This window comes from Canis lupus, chromosome 7 (genome assembly GCF_003254725.2).
Source record: "Canis lupus dingo isolate Sandy chromosome 7, ASM325472v2, whole genome shotgun sequence".
Classification (NCBI taxonomy): domain Eukaryota; kingdom Metazoa; phylum Chordata; class Mammalia; order Carnivora; family Canidae; genus Canis; species Canis lupus.
The window spans coordinates 66,575,572-66,584,162 of record NC_064249.1 but is presented as its reverse complement, the minus strand read 5'-3'; positions in this window follow the sequence as shown (position 1 = coordinate 66,584,162).

Genomic DNA, 8,591 nt, shown 5'->3' with positions numbered 1-8,591 from the left:
TGTGTCCCCAGTACCGTAAGACTAAAGCATAAGTCTGCGGCAACTGGGCTGGAGAACAATTTAATTGACAGACACTACCTTATTCAGAACTATCCCACTCTTCCAACACTGACTGTCCAAGGAGGATACTTGGTTCTTCATGTAAAGAGATTTCTAAAGCCCAAACACTGCTCCTTAAAACATGCATACATATTCACTTTGGATTCTAGGTGAATAAGGTTCAGGTTCAAGATGAAATTTTAACAGCACATAATTTCTGTTCTTTGGAAAGCATGTTCCCCTGATACCATATCGCCATAATGCAGTATTAAAAGCTATTATTAGTATATCTGTTGGATAACTGAGAGTGTGACACAGTTGACGAGATTATGTAACCAAGCACAATGAATTGCAAAGATACGATGACTCACTATAGCTATAAAACCACTTCATAGAGAATGATCATTCTTCTGCTCTCAAAGGGTCTCTGCAGTGCCTAAAAATAGTTTGAAGGGCTTCCCTCCTTGCCCAGTAAGTTTATCTTTCAAATGTTTTATTCTGGAGGTTCTCTTAGCTTTTTTATACTCTGCTTCAATCAGACACAAGACTTGCCTAAAGGCATCTGGACCCTTCTGCTAGTTCAAGTAAGAGATCCCACATATGGCAGGTATAGAAAAGGGAATAAACCTTTCTTATGATTCAGGTTTACCCATCTGAGTAGTTAATGCCACTCCATCTGATTTGGACTGGATCCAAGATTCTTTCTTGCTCCACCCACTTTAGTTGCTTTCTTGAACATGACCACCCAAGTCCATGGCATTGTAAGTCAGGTTCTCATTATCTCTTGCCTATTCTTACTGCCTTTAGTTTGTCTCATTCAGATGCAACCAACATAATGATCGGATTGCCTCCCCCTTCTTGAAAACATGAAATGATTCCCTAGTACAGAGGTCAACAAAGTACAGCTCGTGAATCAAATCTGGCTGCCTGTTTTTGTACAGTATGAGAACTAAGAATGGTTTTTACATGTGAATATTTGTAATGCATTTGTTTAGAGCACACTAACTTTGAACTCCAATTAAGCAAAATGTGATCCCCAAAAGAATTTTTACTGTATTACAAAAAGTACTCTATTATTATTACCATTATTATAGTTATCATTATATTTGAATTTCACTGTGAAAACTTGTTTTCTCTCTTGTTGTATAAGTACTTACACAATACCCTTGATTTTGGCATTTGGCCTGCAAAGCCTAAAGTATTTCCTATCTGGATCTTTATAGAAAAAGGTTGTTGACCTGTGCCTTAGCACATTTAGAGTAATTCTCAGTCCTGTAACCTGAGGCTCAAAACCCCTTTTATAATCTCACCCTTGACCCCAACCTATACTTCCACTGATCTATTTATTGTTCTACATTTTCCTGCCCATTTTCTTTGTTCTGCTCTCTTTCCCTGCCATGTCCTTCTCCTTCCATCTCTTGATACTAAAGCCAACCCCTTTCTATGAAATCTTTAGAGATTTCCACTGTTTGTGTATTATCTGTTCTTGTGTTTGACAATATAGCTCAGGCATAATCAGTCCTTAGCTAATTAGGGTAACAAGACTACACATGTGTTGGGGGCAAGAGTAAAGGAGGAGATAATATAGGCTGTCACAGTCAGAATAGATAGGGTAAGCTTACTTGCTTGCAATTATATCTGATGTACAGTGAGCACTTTATTACTTGCCTTTCCAGGAGCCATTCACGCATCTTTTAAGCACTGTCTGAGTTCCAGGTCACACGATCTGAGAGTAGCTCTGACCTCAGTCTATAGCGAAGTACATGACTTTGGCTTAAGCCAATTAGTGCATTACATCTCCTTTGCCAAAGTGGTCAGGGTGCACATATGACCTGGGCTGTTCTGGAGTGAATCTTGAGACCTTTGCTTGGAATACTTGGAAATACAAAGTGGAAATATGTAGCCCCATGCAACCATCTTGCAACCAGGATGGGAGAAGCCATCTGAAAATGGAATCAGAATAAAGGAAGAGGAACCAAATTGGAGAGAGAAAAACAGAAAATAAATAACATCATTTGGTCCTTTATATCCCACCACATCTGAAACTAGAGCTAACTATGGACTTTAAGGTTAGCTAGCCATTTAATATTTTTTTTGAAAACTAGTTTGGGTGTTTCTGACATTGGAAACCATAAAATCCTGATAAAAGAACACATTGATTAGTCTGTAAATGTCTTTCAAAAGTATGACAAGAATACAAATACCCTTGTCTGCAAGAGAGCATACCAGGACATCATGCTGGCTGCTGGCTGCTGGCTGTGGTGCTTAGTGCTTCCATTCTTTTGTTATTATCATTCTCTTCTCCACTAAGCAAACTTGCAACATCATACAAGAGGTTACAAAATAAATTCACTCAAAAAAATTTATTCATGAGTAACACAGAGAGAGGTAGAGGCATAGGCAGAGGGAGAAGCAGGCTTCCTGTGGGGGGCCTGATGTGGGACTCAATCCCAGGACCCTAGGATCACTACTTAAGCCAAAGGCAGACATTCAACCACTGAGCCACTCAGGTGCCCTTAAATTCACTTTTTAAAATCCAAATCCAAATGAATCATTTGATGCCCCCCTACGAAGTTCAAGACCACATTTACCTACACGTAATTGGAAAGGAAAGTGTTATTAGGTTGACATAATGTAGCAAGCATTGTAGTTCATAACAATATATAAAAGTTTTCACTGATTCATCATCATTTTATGTTTTGCGGTTTATTTATTTATTTATTTTTTTGGGGGGGGTGCTAGCAAAGGAGGAGAACCAGAGGGGAAAGGAGGGGGAGAGAGAATCTGAAGCAGGTTCCACGCCAAGTGTGGAGCCAGACAACGGGCTTGATCTCATGACCCTGAGACCATGAGCTGAGCCAAAACCAAGAGTCGGAAGGACACTCAACCAACTGAGCCACCCAGGATCACCCATTTTATACTTTTAAATATAGACATACACATATATGTCTGTATATGTCCATCTATATTACTATGTTTGATCTCAAACTGGTTTCATCCATTGCCAACTTATTGAAAATTAATTATATTGTATAGAACTGGCCATGTAGGTGGAACATGGGAATAATAGGAAATTGCCCTTAAAACTAGAACTTGTTCTTCTAGCCATGATGGAATAACAGAGGCTAGATTTACCCTCCCACCTCAAGCAGCTTGGATACAATTTGTTTTCAGACATTGGGCAATTAGGCAGCACAGGACAGCACATAAGGGAGATAAGGGGACAAATGAGGAGAGAGCCCAACAATACCCCAGCTCTAGGCAGCAATTCAGGGAAGAGGAACACAAACAAAATCCAATAGTCTCATTGGGTTGAGGAGCCAGAGCTGCTAACATTTATGGGCAAAGCATCAGAAGAGAGAGAGCTACACTGGGGGGGGGAGAGTCATAATTCTCAGAAATTTGCTGAGAAGTCCCTTTGAGTTTTAGTCTCAGTGTGGGGGAACTACTGAGGCCGAGGAAAGAAACACAGGAATGGGACAGGAGAAAAAACCCCTATAGGGTTATTCTCACAGGGCTGAGGATAGTTCAGGTTTCCACTGGTGCCGGGTGCAGTTCTCAGAATGGTAGTGTCTCAGGAGTGAGGTTACATTAGCGCTGGACTCAAAGCTGTTTTGATGAAGCAGATCAATGGGTACTTGAGGCTGGGGGTAGAAGTGGGAGATTTACTGCAAATGGGCACACAAGGAAATTTTTTGGAGTGGAAGAAAGGTTGTAAAATTAGATTGTAGTGATGACTACACAATTGCAAACATTTACTAAATACCATTCAAATGAGCGAGTTTAATGGGTGGTGCATTTTATCACATAGTAATTATATCTCAGTAGAGCTGTTAACAACCAACCAACCAAATACACTCTGTGGATACCCCTGTATCACTGAAATCATCTTCAGAAATCTTTTATAACTTGTCCTGTGACTTGACTCCATTTGACTAAATTCATCAAAGATAAGGACTGCAATTCATATACCTTTGTAACTTTTCCTTTTCCAGTAATTAGCTGGGTTTCCTGCACATAAAAAATGTTTGATACATATTTATTGAGTGTTTTAGGACATGTTCTTTTTGCTTCCTGGATTTCTAGTTTGGCTCTTTCTTTCTAACATAACTGCATTCCATATTTTACTACCACAAATACTAGAGATATAAAGCATACTGCTGTTTGCCCTTAAATACATTTTTTTTTACATGGTTCTACTATAAAGGCCTGTTATTGATCACTGGCCAGCAGGGCCTGAAGAGACAAACAAACTGAGCAAAAGACAAGGACTGATTTGTTTCTAGTTGCATCCAAAGTAATGAATGCAGTGCCAAAAAGGGGAGGAGAGAAGAGGATAGTGGCATTTTCATACTTATTGTCATATTTATTGAAACTATTCCTTCCTTTTTTCCATAAGATGTGTTCACTCTACAAGGGGAAAAATAGTAAGGCTGCCTATTCATCTGACATATGGAATAAAAAAAGAAAAAAATGGAATTCTTTCCAGAAACCAGAAAGTCTACAGAAGGACACACCTTGTCCTAATCAGATATCAAAACAAACAGAGAAACTTACAAAAACCACTTCAAATATAGTATTGCTGTAACCCAAAATTCTTGAGGGGAAAAGGAAAACCAAGAAAATATGACTGTTCTATGTAAACTAAATAAAAAATAGGGTATAATTGTGGGCAAAAGTCCTTTGAAATAGATGGAATTAGTTCTGCCACCAAAAACAAAACAAACTTCTTGTCCTGAAGTAGTAAACAGATGAATCACAAATGCTACTAACATTGTTTGAAATTCATACAGAACACCAGCCATGTATCTTGAGATCATGGTCATGAAATCATGAAATTTCATAGTCATGAAATCCTTGACAGTCATCTTTCTTTTGTTTTAATTCATAACAGCACCTGATACATTACTGTCTCTCTTCTCCCCTATACCCTTCCTCCTATTCAAGGATAAACAAACCTTGTTAAAAGGATTATCAGAACTTTAGGAGTGATGTTAGCTAATCAAGATGGAGAGAAGAATTGAAAGGGAGGTCGATAAAAGAAATCTGGAAGATCTATTTCATTGAAATGGACTCAAACACCTTATGCCTTAACAGTGCTACCTATTGGACTCACAAGTGCCAGGAATCCTCATTCCAACGCCTCTGTACCAATGTCCTCAGTATTCAGACTCAGCACACATTTATTACCAGTCCTTTGCCATCTAACAGAATAAACATGGCTGGCATCAGACTTCTTGCTTTATTCTGGCCTATGAATTTCTAGTCTTTTTCTCCGTTAGGTTTTTTAAGGGGAAAATCCATGGTAAAGTTGCTCAAGTTTTGGCAGGATCCAGATTGAAATTCAGGAAAAAATGGGATAACTAGGGCTATTCTAGCCTATTTTAATGAAGTTAGTTTGAGTTATATTTTCCTTATTTTACTTATTAAAACTGAATCAGTTTTTCCGTTCATTTACAAAGGCTTAATTATGCTATGCACTGTGACTTAAAATAATGAGATATGGAATATACCATAATTCACTTTATATCAGTTTGCCTTTATTCCATTTTTTCTTTCTCTATAGAATTATTAAGTAAAGTTTTACAATAAATTTTGCATAATATACATATCAAAATTGAAAAAAGCTAAAGGCTAACAGGTTTAAAATTTTTTTAAATCCATTAATTAACATATGATGTATTATTAGTTTCAGAGGTAGAGTTTAGTAATTCATCAGTTGCATATAACACCCAGTGCACATTCCATCAAGTGCCCTCCTTAATGTCCATCACCCAGTTACCCCATCCTCTCACTCTTCTCCCTTCAAGGAACTCTCAGCTTGTTTCCTTAGTTAAGAGTCTCTTATGGTTTGTCTCTCTCTCTATTTCATTTTTCCTTCCTGTCCTCTGTGTTCATCTGTTTTGTTTCTTTTTTTAAAAGATTTTAATTTATTCATAAGAGACAGAGACAGACAGAGGCAGAGACATAGGCAGAAGGAGAAGCAGGCTCCCTGTAGGGAGCCTGATGTGGGATTCAATCCCAGGACCCCAGGATCATGCCCTAAGTGAAAGGCAGGTGCTCAACCGCTGAACCACCCAGGTGTCCCCATCTGTTTTGTTTCTTAAATTCTACATATGAGTGAAATCATATGATATTTGTCTTTCTCTGGCTAAAGAAGATGTGGTATATGTATAATATATATAATATATATACGATAGAATATTGTTTAGCCATCAAAAAGAATGAAATTTTAGCATTTGCAATGACATGGATGGAACTAGAGTTTTGGGGTTTTTATTAAAGATTTATGTATTGGGGCACTTAGGTGGCTCAGTTCCTTAAACATCTCACTTTCGTTCAGGTCATGACCTTAGGGTCAAGATGGAGCCCCCTGTAGGGCTCAGCAGGGAGTCAGCTTGTCCCTCTGTCCCTCCCTCTGCTCATGCTCTTTTACTCTCTCTCTTAAAGAAATAAATATTTTTTATTTTTTATTTTTTATTTATTTTTTGAAATAAATATTTTTTAAAAAGAATTTACTTATTTGAGAGAGAGAGAGAGAGACAGAGAGAGAGAGAGAATGTGAGCAAGTAGGGGAAGGGGCAGAGGGAGAGAGAATCCTGAAGCAGATTCCCTGCTGAACATGGAGCCTGACACAGGGCTCAATCCCAGGACCCTGAGATCATGACCTGAGCCGAAATCAAAAGTCAGCCACTGAACTGACTGAGTCACCCAGGTGACTAACAAGTTAAAAAAAAAAAAAAAAACTAGAACCCAATCAAAATAAAAACTACTTTGCTGTTACTCTGTTGATTCCCATGTATGTAGCAACAACTTAGCCCCTTTGCTGAAATGTATTATATTTTGATGTTTTTTGTCAACTCTCCAATAAATTACAATCACAGAATTCCATAACACATCCATATTCAGACTATATAGACAGGAATGATATTATATACAGATAAGTGACCCCAAACACGATGTTTGAAGGGCTGCAGGAAACTTAGCCCTTGTTGAATGCTTTCATCACATGTTGGTTGATACCTGAAATCCCACTATATTAATAATAAGTAGTGGTAAGTAGTAGCTGTAGTACTATTGACCGCATGTTAAGCATCTACTGTGTATTAGACTCTGATGCATGCTTTTTATATATTATACAATTTAACCTACAAATTTCCCAAGACAGAGATTATTTATTCCCATTTATAGACAAGTTCAGTGACATTAAATACCTTGCTCAAGCTTCCTGAAACTGTCAGGGACAAAACTGAGATTTTAACACGTGTGGGGCACTACAAAGCTCTTTCCACTGGTCCATGTGGCCTTTCAGTGGTCAGTATGTCTTCCTGTCATCCAAGAATATAAATGAGTAGTCCACAGATGAATGCAACTTCCAGGTATGTTAGGTTTAGCACTCAAGCACTCTGATACTTCAGGAGATTTCTCACAAAAACCTGAGTTGTCAAATAAATGCCAGAAGATCTAGTAATACTGCAGCCAACAAGCCCACTTGGCAACGGTCTACAGGGGCTGGACTTCCTCTTTGAGAGAATCCAGCACTCTCCTTTGGCTCTATCTCCGTCATCTCCCTGCTTTCCTGAAATGCCACCCACTTTGCTCATTTTCATCACCTGTCCTGTTCCTGTGACATGTGATTTGATTACCACTACTTTAGGTTTAGGCTTTGATCCTTGTAATTACCTCTGGGAAGGAACATATGAAGTTACATTAGCCATTTATATTTTCTTGGGAATATATCTGACATATTCCTGAGAACAGAAAGAAAGAGATGGTTGGAAATAACTAAGCCAAATTAAAAGGGGGGGAAATGAAGGCTAATTGAAAGAGAGATTCTTGATGTCAAATATAAATTGTCTTCCTCACAAATTTTCCTGGCGCTGTTTTTGAGAGGAACAGCATTTCTTCTGCTGGGTAGAGATGAAAACACTTGTCTATGAAAGCCCAGGCATGGAGCTCTTGCCTAGACTGCTCCTTCCACATCCTGAATAAGATTTGGCCAGATTATTTCTGGCCTTATGAAAATTCTACAAGTCTTATTTTCTGCTTCAAAATTTTGACCTCTGTTTATATTTTTAAAAGCTTGTTTATCTTTCCCAGTAAGATTTTTAGAGGCATTCAAATGGGAAAGAGGGAAATACGTTGGCAAAAAAGCATATTATGCCACAGTGCATCTGAATGCAAGCCACATGAAAGCAGTTTAACTTCCTTCTGGGTCTTATATGGGAGGACAAGTCAATATAATTTGCTCTTTGAAACTTTGTTTTGTTTTTTAAAGATTTTATTTGTTTGAGAGAGAGAGAGAGAACAGGAGCATGCAAGAGCACAAGTGAGCCCAAACCTGGGAGCGGAGAGGGGGAAGCAGGCTCTCAGCTCAGCAGGTTCAATCCCAGGATCCTGATTGAGATCATGACCTGCCTGAGACCTGAGTTGAAGGCAGACACTTAACCAACTGAACCACTTAGGCACCCCCTCCTTGAAGCTTTGATTCCATTCCATACAACAGCCTCATCCACACACTAGAAAAATGATCTGAGCTGTGTTATCACTGG